This window comes from Sapajus apella, unplaced genomic scaffold (genome assembly GCF_009761245.1).
Source record: "Sapajus apella isolate SASKATOON/1434 unplaced genomic scaffold, GSC_monkey_1.0 scaffold67, whole genome shotgun sequence".
Lineage (NCBI taxonomy): Eukaryota > Metazoa > Chordata > Mammalia > Primates > Cebidae > Sapajus > Sapajus apella.
This window is the reverse complement of record NW_022437007.1, coordinates 545,742-572,247: the sequence shown is the minus strand read 5'-3', so window position 1 is coordinate 572,247 and position 26,506 is coordinate 545,742. Positions and strand designations below refer to the sequence as shown.

The window sequence follows — 26,506 nt, the reverse complement described above, 5'->3', positions numbered from 1 at the left end:
TCAACAAACTGATTTCAAATCTTTTGCATTAATACTCAAAAGTGAGATTTCTAGATCATATGATAATTCTATTTTTAGGGTTTTTTTGGGGGGAATCTCTATATTATTTTCCAAAATAGCTACACCAATTTGCATTTCCACCGACAGTGTATTACTGTTTCCTTTGCACTACATCCTCATCAAAACTTATCTTTTGTTTTATCATTTGAAAACATTGCTTTGAAATAAAGTGCAGGATGATTAAAAATATAATAATAAACATTTTAAAAGACGTTCTGGCAGGTGAGGGATTATATCTCATTGTGATATTAATTTGCCTTTCTCTATTGATTAGTGATACTGAGCATATGTTTGTTATCTGTTGGCTATTTGCATGTGTTGTTTTGAAAAATGTTTTTATCACTAGAATGCATGAATAGTTCAACATACACAAATCAATAAATGTGACATGCCACATTAACAGAATGAAAGACAAAATCCATATAACCATCTATTAGATGCCAAAAATCATTTGACAAAATTTAATATCCTTTGATTTAACAAACTCTCTCTTATCTTCCATTGTCCAGGCAAAGAATGAGAACAAAGAGAGCACATGAGAGAGAAAAAGATGACAAAAGAAGTTGACCAAATTAGATGTCGAGGGCATATACCTCTCCAACAATACCCTTGAGTGTAAATTTAAAAATAAAAAATGTAACTCAATACAATAAAAGTCATTTATGAGGAGCCCACGGCTAACATTACACTCAAAGCATTTCCTGTAAGATCTGGAACAAGATAAGGCTTTCTACTGTTATAGTCCGTTTGTCTTGCCCAGTAAAATACCTGAGCCCAGGTAATTTATAAAGAAATGAGGTTTGTTTGACTCATGTTTCTGCAGGCTATACAAGCATGATGCCAAATCTGCTTCTGGTAAGGGCCTCAGGAAGCTTCTACACATGGTGGAAAGTGAAGGAAAGCCAGAACGTGCAGATTACATGGTGACAGAATGGAAGCAAGAGAGAGGGACAGGAGGTGCCGGGATATTTTCAACAATCAGCTCTTGGGTGGGCACAGTGGCTCATGCCTGTAATTCCAGCACTCTGGGAGGGTGAGATGGGCAGGTCACTTGAATGCAAGAATTCAAGAACAGCCAGCCTGGGCAAAAAAGTTAGACTCCATCTCTACAAAAAATTAAAAGAAATAACCAGTCATGGTGGTGTGTGTCTGTAGTCCAAACTACATGGGAGACTGAAGTAGGTGGATCACCCAGGCCCAGTAGGTCAAGGCTGCAATGAGTTATAATTGTGCCACTGCATTCCAGCCTGGGGAACAGAGTAAGACCTTGTCTCAAAAAATAAAAAGTCAATTTATAAACAACTTTTTTTTAATCAGCTTTTGTGAAAACTAAGATGAGAACTCACTCATTATTGCAAGGATAACACTAACCTATTTACAAGGAATCTGTCCCATTATCCAAACACCTCCTACCAGGCCCCACTTTTAACATTGGGAATCAAATTCCAACATGAGACTTGGTAGCCAAACAAATCATATCAAACCATAGGACCTACTCTCTCACTTCTGTTCAACATAGTATTGAAGTCCTTGCTAGAGCAATTAGGCAAGAAAAAGAAATAAAAGTCATCCAAATAGGAAAAGGAGTAAAATTGTCACTGCTTGCTGATGGCATGATCTTGTAAGTGGAAAACCCTATGGACTTTAGCAAAAAACCGTTAGAACTAATATCAGTAATTCTAATATCTAATACTTAGATACTAAAACTGATACTAGTAGTTGTAGAATTAATATATAGTAGTTTACTAGAACAGTAAAGTCGTAAGATACAAAACCAACATAGAAAAAATCAGTAGTTTGCTTTTGATTAGGGTCAATACATTAAACATTTACAAGAAAAATAGAAATAAAAATCAGTAGCATTTTTATACACTAACAACAAACTTTTTGAAATGAAGGGTTGTGAAAACTAGAAAAATAAATAAACTATCCAAAAATAAAAAAAATAAAATAAAGGAAACAATCACAGTCACAATAGCTAAAAAAAAAAAAACTAAATAAATAATTTAGAAATAAATTGGTCAGGTAGGTGTTAAAATCCATACTACCAAATGCGACCTGCAGATTCAATGCAATCCCTATGAAAATCACAACATCATTTTTTATAGAAATAGAAAAAAAAAATTCTAGCCTGTAATCCTGGCACTTTGGGAGGCTAAGGTGGAAGAACTGTTTGAGCCGAGAAAAAAAAAAAAAAAAAAAAAAAAAAAAAAATTTAGCCAGGCCTGGCAATGCATGCCTGTGGTACCAACTACTCCAGGGGCTGAAGTAGGGGGATTGTTTGTTTTAGTCCAGGGGATTGAGGTTGCAGTGAGCCATGATTGTGACACTTCACTCCAGCCTGAGAAAGGGAGTGAGAGCCTGTCTCAAAAAAAAACAAAAAGTTGTGACACTTCACTCCAGCCTGAGAAAGGGAGTGAGAGCCTGTCTCAAAAAAAGCCAAGAAGTTGTGACACTTCACTCCAGCCTGAGAAAGGGAGTGAGAGCCTGTCTCAAAAAAAAACAAGAAGTCCTTTGCAGGGACATGGATGAAGCTGGAAACCATCATCCCCAGCAAACAAACACAGGAACAGAAAACAAAACACCACCACGTGTTCTCACTCACAAGTGGGAAATGAACAATGAAAACACATGAACACAGGGAGGGGAACATCACACATCAGGGCCTGTCAGGGACTGGGAGTAAAGGGGGGGAGAGCATTAGGACAAATACCTAATGCATGAGGGCCTTAAACCAGATGATGGGTTGAAAGGTGCAGCAAACCACCACAGCACATGTATACCTATGCAACAAAACTGCACATGTATCCCAGAACTCAAAGTAAAACCGAACTAAAAATTAAAAAAGGAAAAAAAATTAAAATTCATATAAAACTGAAAAAAAAAAAAAGCCAAGGCAATCATGAACCAAAAGAACAAAGTTGGAGGTATTTGCTTCAGAGCTCTCTGAAGTTGACAAAGCTGGAGATACCATACTACCTAATTTCAAACTATACTACAAAGCTACACTAATCCAAAGAGCATAGAATTGGCAAAAACAGAAAAGATATATCAATGAATGGAACGGAATAGAGAGCCTAGAGATGAATCTAACTGATTTTTCAACAAATATGCCAAGAAGAAAAATACAGCTTTATTCAATAAATGGTGCAGGGAAAGCAAATTTCCGCAAACAGAAAAATAAAAGTGGATCCTTATTTCAACACCATATACCAAAGTTAATTCAAAATGGATTAAAAACTTAAATATTCCTGCATTAATATGCTCAGGAAAACTGTCAAAATAAGAAAGAAAGAAATAAGGAGAAAGAAAGAAGAAAGAAAGAGAGAAAGAAGAAAGAAAGAGAAGAAAGAAAGAGAAAGAAAGAAAGAAAGAAAGAAGAAAGAAAGAAAGAAAGAAAGAAAGAAAGAAAGAGAAAGAAAGAAAGAAGAAAGGAAGGAAGGAAGGAAGAAAGAAAGAAAAAGAAAGAAAGAAAGAAAGAAAGAAAGAAAGAAAGAAAGAAAGAAAAGAAAGAAAGGAAGGAAGGAAGGAAGGGAGGGAGGAAGGGAGAGAAAGAAAGAGTGGAAGAAAGAGAGAGAGAGAGAAAGAAAGAATAGGGGAAACATACAAGACATTGGTCTGGGTAATGATTTTTTGGATTTGATCCCAAAAGCATGAACAACAAAATTAAATATAGACAAATGGTATTACATCAAACTAAAAAGCTTCTTAGTTCATGATGTTTAGCTAAAACAAACAAATTAAAAGTCTTCTGCACAGCAAAGGAAACAATCACCAGAGTAAAGAGACAACCTATGGAAAGGGAGAATATGTTTGCAAGCCAGACATTTGATAAAGGATTAATATTCCAACACATAAAAGGAGCTTAAACAACTCAATAGCAACAAAGCAAAACAAAAAAGCAAGTAAGACTTGCTTTCTGCTAAGTCTCCTTCCTTAACCCTCCCTAATAAGAAGGAAGAAAAAAGGCAATTAAAAAATAGGTAACTCCTGCTTAATATAGTGGTAAAATTTAAACTTTAAAAATATTTTCAGGGCCAACTCGGTGGTTCACACCTGTAATCCCAGCGCTTTTGAATGCCAAAATAGGCAGATTGCCTGAGCCCAGGAGTTAGAGACCAGCCTGGGCAACATGGCAAAAGAGACTCTCCAAAAAAAAAAAAAAAAAAAAAAAAAATTAGCTGGGCTGGAGCCATGTTTGTGTCTCACTGCGCTTGATCCTGGGTGACAGAGTGAGACCATTTCTCAAAACAAAAACAACAACACTAAAAAACTTAAGTTGTAAAAATGGGTAAGATCAACAGAGAAGGAAAGAAAAAATGCATAAGGAAACTGAATATACATTTCTAGTGATATTTTTAAAGCCATGAACCAATTTTGGCACAAAAACTTTATCATATGCAATCATTTTTTGTAAATAATTTTTTGTAAAGCCATCAGACATAAAAGAGTGATTTTCCTCACCTGAGTACATGACAAGAGGATGTTGAAATTTATATACGATCAAATCATCTGTACGGGCACTGTTAATCTAGAAGAAAGTGGTTGCAGAGAAGGTAGGAAGAATTTAGACCAGCTTACTGAAGTGGAAAAAGGAAAAAAAACAAAGAACTTCAGCTTTGCCTCTTATAAAAATTAAAAACATAAGTCACTGTCTACATTGTGCTTGGGAGTTAGCAGCCAAAACCAAACAAACAAACAAGGAAAGAAGTCACTGTGAAAGGAAAAGAAAAAAAGAAAGAGTTTGCATCCATTGAAGTATGCAGAAAAAGAAAATAATTTTTTTAAATAAAATAAGGGGGTATAGTTGGGAACTTAGCAATGAACATACAGAATGAGTAATAGACACTGGAGGCTCCAAAAGGTGGGAGGAAGGGAGGGTGGGAGAGGGGTGAGGGATGAAATCCTATTAGGTAGAATGTTCACTAATCTGGCGATGAGGATGCTACACAATATACTTCACCATATGCAATCTATCAAACAACAAAATTGCACTTGTACTCCTAAAACCATAAAAATGAAAAATTATCGTGTCTGAGACTTCTTTAAAAAATAATGAAATTAAGAAATAAAAATTTTAAAAAGAGAGAGAATAGTAAGAGCAGAGCAAGGACATTTAGTCTATACTTTCAAATGGACTTGATCACTTGCAACAATAAAGTTGTTCACTGAATCTTTATCATAGAGTGTTAAAAAAAAAGTTGCTCATTGGCAGAAATTTCCACCAAGTTAGTACAGATTACATGCGCTTTGATAAAAGCAACAATAAAGCTAATTGGGTTTTTTTTGTATTTATATTTGGCATAGGTAGATTAATAGAAGAAACACAAACACATATTTACATATGTTTTACATAACATGGGAGCCTTCAGAAGGAAATAAATATCCAAGGAATTGGCAAAACCTAAGTGTGTTTTTATACTAGGTTGAAAAAAGAGACGCAATTGTAGAAAAATAAATAAACTATGGGGGAGAATAAAGAAAGATAAGAATCATCTTAACTAAGTCTGTTTGTTTACCATTCTCTTGGCTATGACTCCCTGAAGAAGAATAGAAGAATGTTTCTTTTCTCCTGGCGTAGGAAAGTTATCTTTCACTTGGGAGTTTTTATCTCTTGTTTTCAGAAAGAAAGGGGGAAATTTAGCCCTTCTTGCATCTGCTGTTTTCCAAGGGCTTTTAGCTCAAAATAATTCTTACACCAAAGTGAAATAATTTGGGGTGATATGTTCTGAACTTCAAAACACACACACACACACACACACTTTCTCTCTCTCTCTCTCTCTCTCTCTCTCTCTCTCCACACACTCTGACTACAAAAGTAAGACATTTCCCAAAAGGAAACTATACGTGAAAAGTCATGGAAGAATTAAATCACAAGATTTTGTTTGAACTAAAGTAAGTTTGATGTGGGAGTATAATATTCACAAGGGCAATGGCTGCAGTTAAGGTAGAACCATTGAATAGGCTTCAAGTTTTTAAGTAACTTGGGCATATATCCTTGCCTGTCAATTCTGCATATGAAACAGCACTGGAATTTGTAAGCATAAATACCAAATCATGATGGTATTTCTCATAGGAGAAAAGAGAAAGAGAATAGCAGTAAGAAGACCAGATAAACTGCTGCATTTCTTAAAGAAATGGAAGAAGATGACCTAAACTAAAGCAAGAGGGATGAAGGAAGGCAGTTACACTTGAGAGTTAGTTATACTAATAAGACTTGTTAATTTAGTACACAGAGTATTAGAATATGAAGAGCAATTAATGATGACTCTAAAAGCACAAACAATAATACACACACACACACACACACACATACCATCAATTAAAGAAGAGAAATTTGTCTGGCATTTCAAAACAAAATAGGAATTTCTTAAACAGAAATTCCAAGCTTTGTTTCTGTATAGATTCTCAATAATCATCTCAAGAAGAATTTTGAAATTTTCAAATAAACAAATTTTACCTTAACTTAAAAAGTAATTCGTAATCACACTAGTATAATTTTTCTATGACTCAAAACCAGTGTCATCAAATCAATCAAACAATCATATGTTAGTTCACCCAACAGGCTGAAGGTCACTGGCTTTGTAAAGATAGGTTACATTTCTATTACATGTGTCATTGTCATTGATTTTTTTCTTAACTCATGGGATAAACATCCCATTGACAGTCAAAGAAGTTTTAACTGTCAGAAGTACTCAACTTCTTTAATTAATTTATTTATTTTTCTGGAGACACAGTCTCACTCTGTCGCCCAGGCTGTAGTGCAGTGGCATGATCTTGGCTCACTGCAACCTCCACCTCTCGAGTTCAAGCAATTCTTCTGCCTCAGCTTCCCAAGTAGTTGGGATTACAGGCATATGCCACCATGCCCAGCTAATTTTTATATTTTTAGTAGAGACAGGGTTTCACCATGCTGGCCAGGCTGGTCTTGAACTCCTGACCTCAAGTGATCCTCCCACCTTGGCCTCCCAAAGTGCTGGGATTACAGACATGAGCCACCATATCCAGCCCAACCTCTTTAATTTACTATTCATGCCCTTGTACAGTTACTGTGTCATCCTCAGATCCCACGTCCACATTATATATGAATGCATATCACTTGTAATATGGTTTCTAAAAAAGGTGAATTTTCAGGTTACATATGTTCATAAATATAGAAATACTTGCCCCAAACATGTACCTTTTAATTAAGATGGAATCAAGAAGCCAGTAAAAAGAGTAATGTGAAAATTTCTCACCACCAGATTTGGTAAAGTTTGGGATGTTTATCAAGGAAACAGTATAACCTAATAGTTAAAAGCAAGTGCTCTAGCACCCAGCAGACTTGGATTCATGCCCTTGCTCTGTGTGATGATGGTTAAGTTGCTCAATCTATGACACAGTTTCCATATCCTTAAAATAAAATAAAGCTTCTATCTCATAGATTTATAGTATTAAGAAAAATGATTGATATAGCATGTTTAGTACAGTGGATTGAATATAGAAAGCATACAAAAATGATACGTACTGTTAAAATTCTCAAAGTAAACAATAAGAAAAATTTATCCACATATTTGCCAAGTTATTAAAAATGGAGATGGAGTCCTGAGTGGTAGGCAGGACTTAATGACTCACTTTCAAAGAATAGAGTATAAGAAGGTCTGAAAAAGGCAAATTTATAGTGGGGAAATCTGGCAAACAGTACCCTGTCTGCGTGGTCAAGATTAACCTTATCAGCAATAAGTCACACTGAGCGCATGAAGCCCTGATGCGAGGCTATGAGAAGGCAAGTCAGTCTCTAGTATTCTTCCTAATCATGAGAAAAACATCAGGCAAACCGAAACTGGGAGACATGCTACAAATAGCTGATCAGTACTCCTTAAAACTGTAAAGGTTGTGAAAAACAAGGAAAGAGTGAGAAATTCACAAACCAGAGGAGACTAAGGAAATCCATGACTAGACACGACACAATATTCTAGGTGGGACTGTGGAATAGAAAAATAGTATTAGTGGAAAAAGTAGTGAACTATGAACAAAGCCTGCAGTTCAATAAGAATTAATGGTTTCTTAGTTTTGATCAATATCCCATGGTTATGGTTATGAATGAGAGGTATAAAGGAATTGTATACTGCTTCAATTTTTCAGTAAATCAAAATTTATTCAAATTAAAAAGTGTTTTAAAAGTTGGAAGGTAAAGGGGAGAAGAATGTAAATGTAAATGTAAATGCCATGAGACTCAATTTACTCAATTTACCTAAAGTATACTTACCTAAGTATTAAATAGATATTCTGAATCTCCTCAATTTAAAACCTTATGATTTTGTATTCTGATATAACGTCACAAGGCAAATCAGATCTTAATACATATCTATCTAATCTAGTTATGTATCTTAACACAATATCAAATGTTCAGGGTAAAAAACAAACAAACAAACAAAAACCCACAAACCCAAACAGAGTTTTAAAAGACCCTGAACATAATCTCAATTTTTACCCATAAGTAAAAGCACTTGGATATTTCAGCTGAAATGTACTTTTTCTTTACAAACTGCCTACTACTAAACAGTGTTTTTACAGCAAATTCAAATATGGAACTAGTACATAAAAAGAGTTTCAAAAACTAAATAAAAATAGATTAAAAATAAAAGGCTCCTGCAGAACTGTTCTACATCGCTAAAAAGAGAATAAATATATTAAACAAATTACTTAACCTTAAGTAGCACTTCTCTTCCTGGGGTGTAGGTTACAACAAAAACATCCTATGGCCCTAAAATCTTTCCATAACAGATACCTTCTTCAAAGTCTGAGCAGGAAATATCCATTGAAAGTAGCCCATTATAACCTAATTTATACCCTAAAATGTGGACAATTCTCTTTTACATGTTTTAAACAATTGTCGTATTTTGCTTTACATAATGTGATGCAATGCCTTTGCATGGATTTACAGTTATATTTTCAACATTAATAGTTGGTCTCTCTACAAGCCTTTCAGGTTTGTTCTCTACAAGCCTACATTCAACTCCTACCAGAGCTTAAAATGGGGTTTTCTTTTAGGATGATTACAAAGATATTAACTCTGAGGTTATGGACTATATATATGTCTTCCATGGACAAATGGCATTCTGGTTATTGGAAAGAGCTGCTCTTCTGAGAGTGTCTCTAGAAAGAAGCTTACATTTTATTACTCTACAAGTTAAATTAATACAAAGATTGAAGCAAAGTGAGGTATTCTGATATGGTTAGAAGGAATTAAGTGATACATAGAAGATAATTCACTTCCTTGTCATGTGTACTCTATAATATAAAATGATTAATTATTTTTCAGGACAAAAAAAGGTCTAAATAAAATAGAGGTGTATAAAAAGTATGTTTCCAGTGTGTTTTCTTAAAAATCATTATATTTTAAACAAAATACATCTTAAAGTATACAGTCATATTCTCCTCACATTCATATACTAATCAAATACCTGCTTGAAATTAATATTTTAAAAAACATTAAACTTGTATTCATCTGACAAGTATTTATCAGGTGCCCACTATGTTCTGGGCTTTGTGCAAGGAGAATGTATTATGTTCTTTCCATTAAAGTTTTATTCTCTCCATTAAAACAGCCTCCTAGACTTAATCTCTTAAATGTTCACAATAATTTATAGTTCTAAAAATCTGTGTTTTAATGGGGAAGAAAAAACCCTAGCACTAAAAGTCCTGATAACTTTGACACATTAAATGGAAATCTTAGAAATACTGTAATGGAAGAAAATCATTGCATCCAAAAGCAGCAGGCCATTAAGAATGAGATGGAAATTGAGAGATTGCCTTTATTATTGAAATGGGGTACTTGATTCATTTAAGGAAAATGAATCAAGTATTCAAAAGTACATAAGGCACAATTTTTTGGAGGTTAAGGAAGTTGGATTTTTGCCCACCAAATTAAATCAGACAAATGTGGCCGAAGCATTCCAGTTGAAGTTGCACAGACTTTAGAAGTACAGAAGAGAGTAATTCTACTTGGTGCAACTGAAATGACATAGACCACAAATATTATTTTAACCTGTCTTCCATGACGCTCTAAAGTCAGTCAATAGTTGAATAGAGTGGGTTCTGCGTTCTGACTGGGCTCTGACTCCATACAGTGCTATATTCAACTCTTACAGAGGAAATTATCTTCGAGAGGTGGCACTAATATAAAAACAGGTAACTTTTATGGTACTTAGTTTTCTAAAACAAAGATAAACATAATATGGATTCTTTTCTATAAATTAAATTACATTTTAAAAACTCAAGTATACTTGTTCAATAAGAAATATTTCGATTTGCAATAGAATTCACTATCTACCAGAATTCTATTAGCAAATGTGTTCAGTTAGAAGAAAATTATATGAACCAAACAAATATAGAGCCCTGGAACCTATAAATAACAGGAATCAAAGTCAAAATTTAAGACACCTAAACCTATTCTCCTAGAACTAGAACACTTCTAAAACAATAGGCACTCAACTCAATTCTAAAGTCTCTCGCTCTCCTTTCTCCCTACTTCCATCGCTGTAGAACATCATCATCACAGCTCTTAGCTCTCTGCCACAATAAATACCCAGCTGAAGCAATTTCTCAGACCATAAGTCATATATGTGACTGACTAGAGCCAACTGGTATATACTTATGGGAGTTTATTTCTGACCACATTGAGCTTTTAAGATACCCATAGATCCTAAAACCTATGCCTAGGCATCTGATCTTGCCATGATTGTCTCAATATAACCTAAAATTTCAAAACTGTACCCTAAATCTCCCCTATAGGTCCTTTCCAATGCTTTGAACTATTTCTACCCTTGAACTCATATTTTTACAACTGATGAATAAAAGCATGCATGAAATCAATAATAACACTAGTTGTTTATTTTAGATGGTCTCATTTGTCACCCAAGCTAAAGTGGAGTGATCTCAGCTATTCGGCTCAAGCAATTCTCCTGCTTCATTCCCTGCCCTGGACTACCTGGTCCTATGTGTGTGTGCCACCACACCCAGCTAATTTTTGTATTTTTTCTAGAGATGAGTTTTGGCCATGTTGTCCAGGCTGGTTTGGAATGCCTTAAGCTCAAGCAAACTGTGCACCTCAGCCTCACAAGTAATAATAGTTTGAGGGCAGCAAGTACACCAATGCACCAGATACTTACATGCAAATGGTAAAGAGGGAGAATTTACCCATTTGTCCAGTCTCATTCAGGGTGTCACCAAAAAAGGAGGTGACATTTAAACTGATTATTACAGGATAACGGAGACTTGAGTAATGGGGGGAGAGAAGAAAAAGCTGAAACACAGAAACACAAACACACAGAATGTTTAGGTTACCTAGTGTAGGATCTTTGGAGAAATGTTATTTTTTTAAAGACACTATAAATTAAGATAACACCAGATCTTAAGATGCCCTTACACATAATTAAAGTATTTAATATATTGAAAACAATAGACGCTTACATTTCACAGAGGAGTAATAGCTACCATGACCATGTGAAAAAATTCTAAAGGAGAAAATGCGTTAGAGATTGGAGTACCAGATATGGTAGCAGAATCTATGGCAATGGTTAAGTAAAAACTGAAAGATAGAGATGGAAAAATGAACTATTTTGAAGATATAACTGCTAAGAATCGACAAATGAGGAAAGTAAAATGAGGTCCTATGTATTTGTTTTCTAACCTGGGTTAAAGAAGCCATTAAGTTATACAAGGAACACAGACTAATTGTAAGGCCATCTTTAGGAGGCAGGTCTGGATCTAAACACTCTGAATTTTACAGAAAAAAAAAAAGAGGTTAAAATGTCTACCCAACAGAAAAAGAGTTTACTATGGTACTCAGGAGAGTGGATAGGGCTGAATTTGTACATGAGGAAATCATAAGCACAAAACTGTTAGCTAACCTTGGGAGTGGGCAAAATTACCCAAGTAGAAAATGCTGAGCCAATAAAGAAGGCCAATGTCAGAAACTTACTGAATTTATATTTTTAGGGAGAGAGCAGCTAAAGTATCAAGGAATAAAACTGACAGGAAGATAAAAAAGAATATCAATGGTTCAATATTATATACAGCAAAAAGAATGGGGGTGTTCCAAAGTGGATGGGAAACCATTCTAAAAGGATTAAATGCTGGCACTGGTCATGAATTTGGCTGACTGTGACAGAGGAATCAAAGCAAGGGATGGAAGAGAAAACTTAATTGCCAGAGGAATGGCATGAAGAAAGGGGAAGGTCAGAGGATGCCCTAAGAGAGAAGACAAATGATTGGCTAGGATTGTGGAAGAGACAAGAGCAGAGGGCGTTGAGGACAGGTTAGTCCAGAAGAGGAGTATGGACAGTATCAGTCTCTGAATTAGGAGACACATACTACTGACATATGCAGGAGCACATCCTGTTTGATCAGTGGGGCATTCAGAACTTAAATGGCTCTTTTGGAAAGTAGTGATGGCAAATCCAGCCTCAAGTCACATATACGATTGTGACTGATGATGCTTCCAACTGAGCACTGCAGAATAGAAAACTCCTCTTCTCCCTTTCTAAAGACCTTATCAAAGACCCTCTGGGAATCTCAATACATTGGGTTTCTTATGGGCAATCGTCTTTCATACCTCATTCATTAAACACTTCTACATAAATACATTGTTCCAAAACATGACAAGTTTTAACATGTCTTGACTTAAAAATATAATTTAGTAGTTTAAAAATCTTACAACAAATTTAAATTTTCCAAACTTCTTTTTTGAGAAAAAGAAAATCCTTACTAACCCTGGGGGTCATGACTAAAAGGTTGGGAAACATTGAGAATTTTAGTTACAGAACATAAGGCTTGGAAAAAAAGCCTTAATAACACTTTTAAAATGTTTGTAAGTTCTATTACAAAGGATATGTTGAGCTTGGCACTATGGCTCATGCCTGTAATCTCAACGCTTTGCAAGGTGAATCCCAGCACTGAGGTAGGTGAATCACTTGAGGCCAGAAGTTCAAGACCAGCCTGGCAAACAAGGAAAATTCCCATCTCTACAAAAATTAGCTGGGCATGGTGATGCATGCCTGGAATCCCAGCTATTTGGGAGGCTGAGGCAGGAGAATTGCTTGGACCCAGGAGGCAGAGGTTGCAGTGATCTGAGATTGCGCCACTGCACTCCAGCCTAGGTGACAGAGGGAGAAACTGCATCAAAAAAAAAAAAAAAGGATTCTAATTCACATGCTATTAAAGCCTGGAGAGAGAAAGAATAAAATCTATCTGCAGAATGAGGGACTGAGTTCAGATAGACAAAATTACAAGTTTATTTTCATGTTTACAATTATAAGGCTCCCAAAAGAGATCTTTAAAAATCACTAATAGATGTTCATCTTTCTGGAGTGGTTGGACACAATTATTTCCATATGCCCACACTTGAGTCTGTAATTTTATTTCTGCTTCTTGGGATGGTTCATGGTTTCCCTCTACTTTGGAATAAGTCGTGCCAATATGTGAACATCCACAGTTTCTATCCACTCAGCTTAGTGTTGTTTTCCTTTTTTCAATCTTATGACCCATGGAACGTGATTAGTGACCAAACTTTATGATTTATTCCAGTACAATAAAGGCAGCAAACTTGATTTTTCTCATCAGAGTGTATATTTCCCTTTCAAAAAATGAAAATTCATTTGTAGTGGGAAGAATACTTAGCAAGAGCACCAAAAGGAAAGGAAGCTAAAATATTTGACCAGCTTGGACAAGTCATTTTACTTTTCAGAGCTTAGTTCCCTCCTCCTTGTCTTTGACACTTCACAGGATTAAATGAGGAATGCATGAGATTGTGTGCATAGATTATCTTTCATTGTGCATGGCACAGAGTAGATGTAAGGCCGATTGCTCAGACACACCCAACCCTCTCCGCGACCAAACACTACGTCACCACTCCACGCCCGGCACCAAGCCCTGCACTCAGAACCTAGCTCTGCCATGTAGCTCCCCCAATGTCCACCTCTGCACTCAGCAGCCAAATCTGCACTCGACACTAGGCTCTGCACTCAGCACCTAGCCCTCCGTTGAAAAAACCTGCCAAAATTTAAAAGATGCCCTGCCAAAACCTGCCCAATAGCAGCTTGCCCCGTCCACGTCCCGCTCCCTCTGGCCAGCTCACTTACCGGAAATCCCGTCTACCTACCAATAGCAGCTTGCCCCATCCACGTCCTGTTCCTTCATAACCAATCAGAACACCCTACTCCTCCTCGCTCACTATAAGAGCCCTATGCCTCGGCAAGTCAGTGCGACTTCTCTGGCCCCTTTCCCTGGGACCATGGAACCTCGCCCGGGAGCTGAATAAATTGCCATTTAATTTTCTTATACTGGCCTCAGTTTCCTCATTTTAAACTCGGCAATGACCCTTACAATAGACACTTAACAAATCACCATATATCTATATGAAATTGTAGTCATGCCATTTTTGTGTCACCTTGGAAGGACTAATACACAGCTCACAGGGTTTAACTTATTCTACCACACCCTCCTACCACAACCACTGCACCCCCACACCCCCATATCCCAATCCCCTCCCCACCAACACATACACACATGTGTGCACACACACACAAACACTCACCCATACATCCACCTTTTCGCTCAGGATCTTAAGTGAAACTTCATGAGAGACAAAATAAAAAGACATTTTATTTTCTTATTTGCTATTAGGAAAGAGAAAAGTTATAGCCCCTATGGGCATTATTGGGTAATCAACACCCTGAGTGTTGAATCTGAAAAAAAGCTTCCCTATCCCTATTCACTGCATGCCTTAAGATATCAAGCAGATACTCTATGCAATCCCTTCCAATAGACTACTGCAAGCTATTTCTTCCTAAAACACATTCTTGAAAACAATCAAATTATAAATTAATCCTTAAAGATTAGAAGAGTGCAAGCAATGAAATGGTACGGAAGCTTGCAATTAAGATCATAAGCAGGAGATTGCAGAAGAGATGCCAGAAACTATGTTACATGATTAGCTATAACCAAAGGGAGAAAAACAAGTATATATGTCCCTGAAGATAATCCATGAACACAGAGCAAGTTACAGGGGGAAATGCAAACTGTGAGGCCTCTAGCAACAGTCTATTAAATGCTAAAGAAGCAAATCAAGCCAATAATGTAAAGTGGATATTACTAACTAGTAAGCTAAGAGCTTTTACATTCACTGCAAGTGTATTTTGCAACAAATGAAAAGTCATGTACAGCCCCCGGTGTATTTCCCTCCCACTCCTTCATATTTGCACTCATTTTGAAACTATTTAGAGTCAGAATATAGCACCACAGCAGTGGTCAGATCTGGCTCGGAGTTCTTTAATGATAATTTCTAAGAATATACAGTATATAAATTCTTAAAGGTACCTAGTCTGAATTTCAAGTGTTGAGTTGCTCTGGGGGAAATACTTTATTTTGAAATAGATTGTGGCAGGACGTGTAATGAGAAATAAGTAATTTCCCCAAATAACACTGAAAACACCTTAGATCCTTAACCTCTGAATGCTTTCTGGTAACTTAAACATTTACATAAAGATTTTACATCACCGATGTATCCATTATGTTCACATGCTACACTTTTATAAATGCCCATGAATAACAGGGCTGCATTGTTTACTACAGGGTGCACAGGAGGTTTTATGTTTGTTTGCTTTGTTTCATTTTGTTTGTGGGAAGAAGGAAGCTAAGTATAGTAAATAAACCATTCAAGTTTTATTTATTTTTTAGAACAGCAGCTTTTAGATTTTCATATATTCGACGAATTTAAATGTTTTAATCAAATAAATGTATGAACGAGACATAGTCTGTGTCCAGCATCATTTGTAAAACCCCAAACACATTTCTTTGATCATAGTGGACCCACCCACTCATCTAGTCACGCCTTAATTTACTCATTGCAAGTAAATGCATTGTGCTATGTGTCAGACGTCATATTAGGTACTGTGAAATGGGACAGTGACCCCCAAGATGGCAAAATCCTCACCCTCAAACAAATTGCATCCAAGTTGGAAAGACAAATACTAACCAAATAAATGCAACTTACATATAGATATAAAATTACAAATTATTATTAAGTATGATAAAATAGAGCTACAGAATATTTTGAGAAAGATTAACTGTTGAGTGGTGAGTTCAAGATAAAGGGCATTTAAGCTTAAATCTAACTTCTAAAGAAGTAGGAATGGAGTAAAATATTAGATGCAGGAGAGAACTGAAAGATGGAGCAGAGTGAATTATATAATCAGCAAAGTGATATATGTTCTTATTTGCTGTTAGGTACCTCCAAGAATTTATATACTGTACATTCTAAGGTACCTCTAAGAATTTATATACTGTGCATTCTAAGGAGAAATCAGAAAACCAGGGTCCTAATAAAGAGTAGGACCAAATGCGGAGATTGAGAATAAGGTATTGTCCCATTCTAAAACCCTCAAGTTTTGCGAGTGTTCTTTACTTCAAAGATTGATAAATTGGTATTTTGTTAAAAAATAAAAGTATCTTATTTATTCAAAGTATTTATTTTGTATGGACTACATATAATATTTTCATTTACCATGGACTAATAGTAAAACCTTCTGCATATTTTCCACATGCAGCTAAAATTTTAAAATAACAATGCACAGTATTTTCAAAAAGCTACAAGAGAAGATTTTGAATAATCACAACATAAAGAAATGACAAATGTCGCAGGTGAAGAATAGGCTAATTAGCCTGATTTCATCATTACACATTGTACACATGTATTGACCTATCTATCACTCTATGTCCCCAAAATATGTAAAATTATTATATGTCAACTAAAAGTTAAAGGGAAAAAAATCACACAAGAGAATAGTACCAGGGCATGTTAAATAATAAACTCACTTCAAATAATTGGCAATGCCTTGAACTTTTAAGATGTTGTTACTGATAGTTACTAATAATTCTCTCTAATGCATATATGTCTTATTTACAAATAGCTATATTAAAGTAAAATTATATTTTCTTTATACATGAAATAAATCTGTGAATAAAATGGAAAAAATAACATAGGAATGTTAATTCCCCAGAATTTATCATTGTCAAGAAACCTCTCATTCTCAAGAATGATAGTTCACAGATTTGTTTATCTTTCCTTAACATGTCAGAAAAATTATAATCATTTAAAAAAGTCAACTTATCTCATCAATATTGACAGCATTTTTCTGAAGCTGAAATTCTTTACCTTTTATTAGAATTATATAATTCTATGAAATCTTGAGAAATTATGCACCAAAATCAACCAACCTCATTTTCTACCAAGGCCACACTCCAGTTAGAAACAAGTCAAGGCTTGTTCCGTTGCTAAACTTTTCCCCATATTTTCCATCTCATAATCATCAACCTCTTGCACAAAATTTAACTTGAAGTCATTTTCTCCTCACTGCAATAAAATGATCTGTTTCAAAAAATTGTTAGTAGTCATTTGAGTTCAGGCTACCTCCTAGGCCCTCCTCCAATATTCCTTGATCTTAGATCATAATCTTCTGTAACAAATGGTAAGATATTCCTTCTAAAACTAAGATGGACAACCAAGATGGAGAAAAGATAAATGAGTGTCCTAATGTGATTCAGCATACATACAGAAAGGTTACAAATTTTTTTAAACTAGCTCTTTTGTGTTTATTGATCACTGATCTTGAAAAGAGAGCCCATATTTAATAAATCAAAAAGATAATATAAATTTAGTCTCTTGAACAGAAGATACTAATTAAAAGATAGGTACTCAACGTGCCATAAACTAATCATCATCAATGACATCTATTCCTTGCGTATTTTATCTTAAATGCTTAAGTACGTATTTGGAGATATTACACGCATATTTTCTACATTTTGGCCCTCCAGCCTATAATGATTTCCTTCTCACTTTTTAGTGTTAAAAAGTTAAAATTAACTTTTAAATTTTTAACATTAAGCCTGAAAAAATATAACTCTTGCTTGAACAAAACATCTAAGATTCGGGGTAACACAGAAGCAGCAGAAACTAGACTTCCTGGCTACCCACACCTCATTTCTCGCCCAACTAGATAAAGATTTTCTGTACAAAGGTCAGGACCCTCAGATACATTTATATATCTAAAGAATAGGGAAAAAGAGACTTGTACTCAGGAATTTGGCAAAGCTCAGTATTTACCTACAAAGCTTTATATAGTTTCTTACAGCCCAGCACAGTATGGAAGTAGCCAGATTACTTCTGATGCATGAAAGTGGATGGAGCCTACGGGACTTTGAGTACAAAAATGAAGGACCAAACAGCAGCAACCTGTTTACTCTTCTGAGGCTGAAATAAAACAATGGATGTGTCAACAGCTGATAGGTGGAGCTGTGGCCAGCAAAGCCCAAAGCTCATCTCTTCCCAACCCTATGTAATACTTGTCCTGTCTCAGTGTCCCTTACCTCTCACACTCCAGTCCACTGGGCAAAAGGAAGAGAAAGCCTGAATTTAATGCCATTTCATTTTTGCCATGCCAGAGAATGGAGAACCCAATAACAAATAATTCAACAACAACAAAAATGTTCCTCTTGTAGATTGTCACCCTCTACAAAAGAGACTGTGCCACATACTAAAGGTAGAGATAAATTTAAGAAATAATTTCTGCCTTAAATTAATGTTACAAGCCGGGCGCAGTGGCTCATGAATGTAATCCCAGCACTTTGGGAGGCCGAGGCGGGTGGATCACGAGGTCAAGAGATGAGACCATCCTGGTCAACATGGTGAAACCTCGTCTCTACTAAAAATACAAGAAATTAGCTGGGCATGGTGGCACGTACCTGTTATCCCAGCTACTCAGGAGGCTGAGGCAGGAGAATTGCCTGAACCCAGGAGGCGGAGGTTGCGGTGAGCCGAGATCACGCCATTGCACTCCAGCCTGGGTAACAAGAGCGAAACTCCGTCTCAAAAAAGAAAAATTAATGTTACAGTTAGTTAGGAGACAGAGTACAGGCACAACAAAAGTAAACAAAAATATAATTCAAGTTGTGTAATGTAACAAGACCAGGTAACTATAGGATGGCTGTGGCTCCCTATTTTGCCTCCTTTCCAGAAGGATAATGAGCTTAATGTTTAAGTCTTCAAGACTGTGGTGCTGTAAATGCTTTCAAACCATGTGCCTTCATTTACATGATTGGTCCCTTGAGCCTACTAAACATGTCAAATTTTAAAGTTGTCTTACAGCTACATTGACTCTTTCGTTATTTGCCAGACCATGTACCTACACGCTAATGAATACAGACCAATGTATGGGAGAAGCTGGAATGAAAAACTAGAAAATGTGCCTTTCTACCCAGAGCCATGAGATCAAGCATTCTTTCAAAAATCACTAAACTTGATGCACTATATTTAGTTCTAGTTAGAAAATAATTGCAATATTTATGACTTATACATAATTCAGAGGATCTTGATATATCATTAAAATCTAGCATTGAATGTGAGACATATTGGCAAACATTACCTTAGAAATTACACTTACATTGAACTAAAAACAGACATTTATGGGTAATAACTTATCTGCTATTTTCTTCTCTGGATTCCAAGACAAAGAAATCATTAACTGATCATAATCATATTGTTGGTGGAATCTATTGATTTCAAATCACACTCGCTGGAGATGTTAATCTGTAAGCAAGATCATTTTCCTTTTATTTCATCAATAAGATACTTTTCTTAGAAAATCAGCTCATTTTGCACCCCTTGCTTCTCTGCTTACTAAAGCTCCAGAACACCACAACTAATTATGTAAGATTATTACAAATGCTATTTGTAAAAATTATTGAAATAAAAAATAATTCATAAAATCAAAAACTTTAAAAATTAGAACTTGAAAACCTCATAAAATGATCACATAAGAAATAATGTTAGAGAAAAATGAGGGTATATGCATACTCTCACATAAAAGTGGGAGCTAAATGATGAAAAATTCATGAACACAAAGAGGGGAACAACAGATACTCATACCTACTTGAGGGAGAAGGATGGGAAGAGGGAGAGGAGCAGAAAAAAATAACTGTTGAATACGAGGCTTTGTACCTGGTTGAGGAAATAATCTGTACAACAAAGTGCTGTAACACAAGTTTACCTAAACAACAAACCTGCACACATATCTCTGAACCTAAAATAAAAGTTAAAAAAAAAAAGAAAGAAAGAAAGAGGAGGATATAGCTCAGGGTTACACAAAATTTTGTACCAGTAAAAATAGATGACAGGTAGGTAGGTAGATTAGAGAGATGATTGATAGATAGATAGATAGAATCCATATTGTGCAAAGAGAGTGCTAAATATAGAGAAGAATTAAGCTGCAAGAATAACTAAACATGCAAATATTATAAAAATATGGAATTACTTGCTCTGGATATTTAAAATTAAAGCCTATTTTATCATTTGTTTATGGTCCAAAAAGAAAAAATAAAGAAATCCTTTTCAGCACTATAACTCCAGGCAACTGTCAAGTGCTGCTTAATTTCTAAACAGTACGTGTGTGTGTGTGTGTGTGTGTGTGTGTGTGTGTGTGTGTGTGTGTGATTGTGGCTTTCTGCTTTTGTCTGCATGTCTGCTTTGTCCTCCCTGCCACATTTCAGAAAGAGGCAATGATAATGATGCCCTATTGATGGAACCCTTCCTGTGAATCCCTCCAGAGTTGCTGGCAAGACCACAGATAGAATATTGCTGGTCAAATGCTCATCTCTGGATCTAGTACAACTTGCACAACCTTCCCAGTCACGGAGCTGAGTGCAGGCAGTATTATTTAGATTAGAAGAAGTGGCTGTGGGGGCACCATGATTTTTATTAATCACTGAAAGATGATTTGTACTCTTAAGTATAAATGCCTTAAGTACAGGGGCAATTCATGCCTTTCTGTTTTCTTTTATTTCTATATTCTGTTTATCACAGTTCAAGAACATAGTAAACAACAAATAATTTGTTGTAGAATTGAATCAAGGTCAACATAATAAGACATTTTAATCTAAGATTAATATCCAAAAATATTAAGGGCAAAAGGACTAAACTAGACAATTGGAATTGCTAGGCAAGCCAGGTAGTGGTTCTGCTGTATTTTTTTTAAATAACTTAATGGTGTGTAAGAAATAGTTATATTGCTTGTTCTTTTTCTGATGCTTCAGAGTTTCCTATCAAGAATGATATGTGAAACCAAGCACATGTAATGCAGGAATTGTCTTTCACAACAAAACATGTTTTTCTTTGTTGTTGTTTTTTTTACATTTTTAAAATTTTCTGTGGGTACATAGTAAGTGTATGTATTTATGAGGTACATGAGCTGTTTTGATACAGGCATGCAGTGTGAAATAATCCCATATTCATTCAAAGAAACAAACACATAAAATAAAATTTCTTTCAAATCATTTTCCAAATCATTAGGAAAAATGGTATTTGAGTTTTATTGAACTACTAGGAGAAAAAATCATTTTTATACACGATGTGTAGATTCAAGAAACTATTAAAACCATTCTGTTTACAAAAAATGTGTTTTTATGCTCAACTAACAATTGAAATTTATTTCTAGTAGTGCATAATAACATTTATTATTTCACAGCGTTTCATCCTTTACTGTGCATAATAGTTGGCGCTGGGAGAAATTACATAGCTGCTTAAAGCCACTACTCATAGCTCCTTAATTTTAAATCATTATATATATATATATATAATTATATAATTATATATATATATATATATATAATTATATAAATATATATATATATAAAATGATGCCATATATATGGCATCATAAGGAAACTGAGAAAACAAATCAAATGAGATAGTTGGAAAAATATAAAAACATAATTTATCAAACACAGTTTAGAATTTTTTCTAATAATGATAGTAGAGAATAAGTATTGATTTTTCTTCTCTATTTAGTTACTAGTGGGTCTATATTAAAAACTGAAACATTTGGCCCTGAATCAAGGCCAGTAGTTTGCTGAAGCTGTTGGTTTCAAACAGGAGCCTAAAGGATTATCTTTCTATGGTCTGTTGGCCATTTCATAGCTTCGGAAAAGTAGCGGTCAATTCATTAGAAAGAAACATGAGTCATTTGTTATAGATGTGGGCTAATATTTATTTATAGAATTAATACAAGGGTTCCAAAATATCCATAAAATATTTATAATTGTAAAAAAAATAAAAATAAATAAATAAATAAAAACTGAAAAAAACTCAATTTAGAAAACCTAGTTTTAAGATTGTATGCTTCAACTTGCCACTAAAACACCTTCATTCTTATGATGCTCTCGGAATTCATCATAAAGGATTCCAAGAAAAATAAAAAGTAGAACTATTCTAATAGCATTCTAAATGCTGAATTTGCCTCCAGAAATAAAGTAGTTGCTTTTTAGTATTTATTTAGTATGCTAACAGATGAGTGTTCTTGAAACTGTTCTTTTTAGTTGACTGTGCTCTATACTGAATTGCAGACAGACATGTACTGATCTATTGTTGTGAGGATTATTACTCATAATACCCAAGGTTTTCTTAAATAAGTCTCAGTTGTTCTCCAAGGCAACACTTGGCAAAAGAAGAAAGAAAAATAACTATGAAGCTCAGTTACAGAAACATCTTCTTTAGTTTTATGATTTACCATGAAAATAACTAAAGTTAAACATACTGGGTTTAGTTCCAAAATGAGACACACAATTATCTGATGCCTCTGCTATGCAAATTTTAAGGAAAAATGCATTTTCTTAAAGATCACTATTCATTGAAGAATTCTATAAGAAACCTTTCCACTGACCATCTGTCCAAACTGTGTGTTGAAGTTCTGAAAAGCAATAAGGCATTTAAAAAGAAATCTGTGTAGTTAGTTCCTGGTTGCTATGCAACTAAGAAAAAAAATTATGGTTCTAAATATCACCTTGAGTCCTATTACTCTTAGTGTTTATCTTTCTTGTGTGAACATTTTTTCAGTAATCAAATTAGATACTATCTGTGAAGAACTTGAGATCCCATTAAATTATTCTACTCGCAAAGGATTATTGATGTCAGGTGTGTTTCACATAAGGACTTAAATATTTGTATGGAGACCAAAAATTAGGTTGTAATATTGCCTATACATCATATAATAAAGACACTAAACAATCTTATTATTTATTCCATGAAGTTCTTCCTGAGATGAAGAAAAGCTTTATGGCTTTCTATTTAATGTTTTGAACAATGGTTCTCTCTCTTATCTTTTATTTTGGACAAATTTTCTTTTTCATTTTGTTTCCCTTTGATCCCCAAGTTTCAGAGAAGACTCATAATGACCACATATTACTCATTACTGTCTATGCATGTCAAAAAGTCAATTTTTATATGTGGCACTACCTTTTCCAGAACAGAAGATGGCATTAATTTTCTTGTTACTCCAGACTCAGGTGAATCAGCTTTTGTATCTTCCAAGACTTCTCATATATTCTCAACTTTCTAGAAATGGCAAATTCAATTTACAGAATACAGATATCCCAGAAGCTTCATGACAATGAACAAGGCACATTTGGGATGTTTTGCTAGAATTGTATGTAAAGCAACTGTACTGTAGATACTAAAAACAAATGAAGAAACTTTATTTTCTTTAATCTTAACTATCTAAAATTTGGGAAAAATCTATGATTTACATAAAACCCACAGAAGTTCTTAGCCTCATACTGCTCATGTGGAAGAAAAACACAATATATCAATACATTTTAATAGCCTTCTTCAAATTGAATTAAAGATGCATGCTAGAGAGGAGATGTTTTACAGAAAAGTACTAATTGACATATGAGGTCAACCTGCATGAGCGCTATGCCTGCACTATGAATCCACAAACCTGTAAGTTTGCATTAGAACAATAAAGCAACTACAGAACAGGCCAGGACTTCTCTGAAGATCAGCACTCAGACTCCCAATGCTAAGGATGTTGGCAATAAGGATGCCTTGTCTTCTTCTGAAAAAATAAAGGAAAATATTTATTTAAAAATATGTACCTGCTTGTAATCCCAGCACTTTGAGAGGCCAAGGTGGGCAGATCATTTGAGGTCAGGAGTTTGAGACCAGCCTGGCCAACATGGTGAAACCCCATCACTACTAAAAATACAAAAATTAGCTGGGCATGGTGGTACACGCCTGCAGTCCCAGCTACTCTGGCGGCTGAGGCAGGATAATCGCTTGAACCCAGGAGGTGGTGTTTGCAGTGAGGTGAAATCGCACCATTGCACTCCAGCCTGGGCAACAAAGGACACTCTGTCTCAAAAAAAAAAAAAAAAAAAAAAAAAGAGAGAAAGAAAAGAAAAAAGAAAAGGCATAGATTTGCAGTAATCCTCTTTTGATCACCTGATGCCTTAAACAACAGAATTTTCCATAATGACACCCCCCCTCCAATATCTAAGCTTATTGGTAGAGCTGAGCCAAAGGCTGGATCCTCTGCAGGGTGACGATACACTGCTTAGATAGAAGCACAGGAACAAAGGCTGAGACATGTCAGGCAGAGCAGTGAAGTAGGTATGGTCCCTGCCAGGGCTCCAGCTTCCTCTTTCTCATTTCTTCCTCTGCAAATAACAATATTACCAGTTTTAAATAGTAACTAAAGCTTAATGAATTTCCTCTCCAAAATCATGTGCATTTTAAAAGAAAAAAAAAAAAATCTCTGAATAACTGAATGCATCATCTTCCCAAAATACCCATCTTTCTAGATTCCCTAACTCAGTGGATGAAATTTAAATCTTCCCAGTCACCCATATGAGCAACCTGAGAGTCAGTCTGAGCCTCCTTCCTCTCCCACATTCAGTCCATTACCAAGCCTGGATGGGATTTTTCTCATAAATAATTCTCAAATCCATGACTTCTATATTCCAACTAATCTGGTCTAGTTCCTATCTTCATTATCTGCCTAAAAGAAAACAGCCTCTCAGCTTGCTTCAGCTGCATCTCTTTTACTCCATTTCTATTCAGATGCCGGAGGGAGTGCTCCAACAAATAAATCACATTTCGATACTTTCCTGCTTAAAAGCCTTTATTGTTTCAAAGGTAGAGCTAAACTCCTTCAGCTTTTGCATAAGGACCTTCATTTACGCCCATTCAGCATGTTCTGCCAATTGTCTTCTCTATCTCAAATTGTTCTATGGAATTCTCTGCTTTGTCTCAGAATGGATCATTTCTTTCATCATGACTTCCGTAAAGACTAGAGAAAGTACACTTTCTGTCTATATTTAATTACTCAAGTTCAGACTTTAAGATGGAATGTTCGTCACAGCTTGTTACTTATCTTTTATCTTAATTGCTAGCAAGAGAGATCCATATATTGCTGGAACCAGTTAAATGAACCTTGTGCATCATCCTTCTTTAGGGAAGACACCTGGGAATAGCTGCTCTCTTTCCATACCACCCAAGGTCCAGAGTGAAAGGTTTCACCATTAATTTAACCTTAAAAGTTTTCTCAACTGTACATAAGTCATTGACTCTTAATAATTCCTCCTGCTGCACTTACAAGCATCACCTTTACCACAGGCGACATGAGTTTTACCAGTCAGTACTCATGCAGCCTACCCTTGAAGATGAGCCAGATTTTAACCCTGAAAAAATCCAAACACCAAAATCAAACTAAAATACTCAGATATCTTAGAAAATTTACCATATTCTGGAGAATACAAAATATGTCATTGCTTAGTCATACAAAATTTTAAATAGATATTTGTTAGGAATTTATTAATGTGGCTCTAGCCTTTTATCACCACTGCCTCCTATAATGTCTTATTTGTATATTAAACATGTGTCAAATCTCTACTGTGTGTCAGATACTCTGTTAACTAATTTTATATTATGATGACATATTTTACTTCATTAAGTAAAATAAAACCTCCCAAGTTCTATTCTTTTTGTTCAAGCAAGAAAATATCAGAAAATGTATATCATGTGATTACGTTTCACTAAAAACTCTGATATGTAATAGTGACAATCTAACAACATTCAGAAATCATTTTTAAAGTCACTGGCCAAGTAAATGTCTAAAAGAGTACATTAGTGAAAACAGAGAAAAGTTATGCCACCGTTCACTGCAGTATGGCAGAATACTAAGGGAGATGACCAAGCTACATTTTACGCATGAAGCACCATACTTGTCTATGCTCCATAAAGCACTTCAGATCTCGTTAAAACCAAGTGAACAACGCCAATAAGAGTAGCTGAGGCCAACTTTAGCATTCTTCTGTATTGGGTTAATTTAACATAAAAAAAAAAAAAGAATTCCACAGACCCTTAACTTTCAATTACAATGCCATCTTGTGGAAAATGCAGTAGCAATGAAAAGACTCAAGCATCTTAATGCAATAGTTAGCAAACGACTATGGAAACATGGCAGATTAATGAGAACTTAATACACCAATGGGCAATGTTTGTATCGAAGTTTTCTAATTCTGCAAAGTATAAAGCACTTCAAGATGCAGACTATATTCCATATTATTAGGATCC

The 26,506-nt window shown here is 35.2% G+C and overlaps 1 protein-coding gene and 1 non-coding gene across 4 annotated transcripts in view; one reads left to right on the top strand and one right to left on the bottom strand.

Moving 5' to 3' along the window:
* Window positions 1-26,506, bottom strand: part of MARCHF1 (membrane associated ring-CH-type finger 1) — a 917,917-nt gene that overhangs the window by 830,451 nt on the left and 60,960 nt on the right. The gene's annotated exons all lie outside the window — the stretch shown is intronic.
* On the top strand, window positions 21,977-22,113 carry LOC116530580. The gene has a single exon (XR_004260076.1). It is a non-coding gene; the product is annotated as a small nucleolar RNA SNORA2/SNORA34 family (small nucleolar RNA).